Here is a 1,164-nt window from a genome sequence, read left to right on the forward strand (position 1 = left end):
TTCTATCTTGAAAGGAACGTTATGTTGAAAGTTGTCCAAGGCCTTCATAAAGTCAAAACATATCACATCCATGTGTCCACCACTCTTAGTAACTGCAGAGCTGTAGGTCTGTGTGATACGAAGCCTTGCTGTTCATTAGTGATGGGAGAAATGGAGTTCCCCCGAGCTAAGCCCTGTATTGGACTATATAGCCCCGCTAGGGTTACAGGAGGGAGCTACCCCTCCCGGCACGGCAGCCCGGGCGAGGCTCGAACTTGCAATCCCCCGATCACAAGTCCAGCGCGCTACCACTGTGCTACCGGGCCCCCCGTTCATTAGTGATATGTTTGACCTGGAAAATGATTTATTATTGCCTCGGTTTTCACACGAAAGTTTGCAATCAATGCTCGTTCCAATGACTGGTTAAAGTTACTTCACAGTGAGTGTAGACTGATTGAAATGCTCATTGTTGGAAGGGTATACAGAGCACATATACATTTTTTTCTTTTAAGGACACCAATACAGTAAAAAAAAAACGTACATCAGTTTCTTCCAGTACTGGTAGTGATCTTCCCTCTCTTTTTGGGTCCGCATTCGGTCATGTTTATCTGCATTGTTCAAAACGTTTATTATTACCTGCTACATTTTTTTGTGTCGTTAAAGAGTGATGCACATACCTGTACAATGGTTTCTGCAGCCAGTGTTTTGAATTCCTTGGGTCGTGTTTATACTGTAGTTCTGTCCTAAGGTTGAGATTGGCTGACTCCGTCATGTTGATTGATTAAATTATTTATAGTTCTAAAAGGTACACAGTGCTTATACAACAAAAGAAATGTTTTTGTTTTTTTTCTCACCACACTGTATTTCTTACTGTAACTTAATGAAAGATAATGTACACTTGTATCAACTGAATATTTGTGCAGTACTTCAAGGTTAATTATGGCTGAATGCCACCCTAGAGAAATCTCGAGCTACGATTGTCATTTCCAGCCTACATGTTTTGTTTCTTTTCGAAAATTATGCACAATATGATTGGTCGCTATTGACTTTACAAAGGAATAATGGTGTTTATTTTCTTATGGTCATCTTTTCAAACCTAATGCAGAAAACGAAACTCATAGAAAACGGAGTAATTTAAATAAGGGCCAACAGTAGCTCCACCTCAGTCTTCACCGAACGATCTGT

General features: G+C 40.3%; 1 non-coding gene across 1 annotated transcript; it reads right to left on the reverse strand.

Annotated features, from left to right (window-relative positions):
* Positions 1-233: 233 nt before the first annotated feature.
* TRNAT-UGU (transfer RNA threonine (anticodon UGU)) lies at positions 234-305 on the reverse strand. The gene has a single exon. It is a non-coding gene; the product is annotated as a tRNA-Thr (tRNA).
* Positions 306-1,164: the final 859 nt, after the last annotated feature.

The sequence above is a fragment of the Coenobita brevimanus genome, unplaced genomic scaffold (assembly GCF_032717465.1).
Source record: "Coenobita brevimanus isolate Jiangsu-jjx unplaced genomic scaffold, ASM3271746v2 jjx.HiC_scaffold_2072, whole genome shotgun sequence".
Classification (NCBI taxonomy): Eukaryota; Metazoa; Arthropoda; class Malacostraca; order Decapoda; family Coenobitidae; genus Coenobita; species Coenobita brevimanus.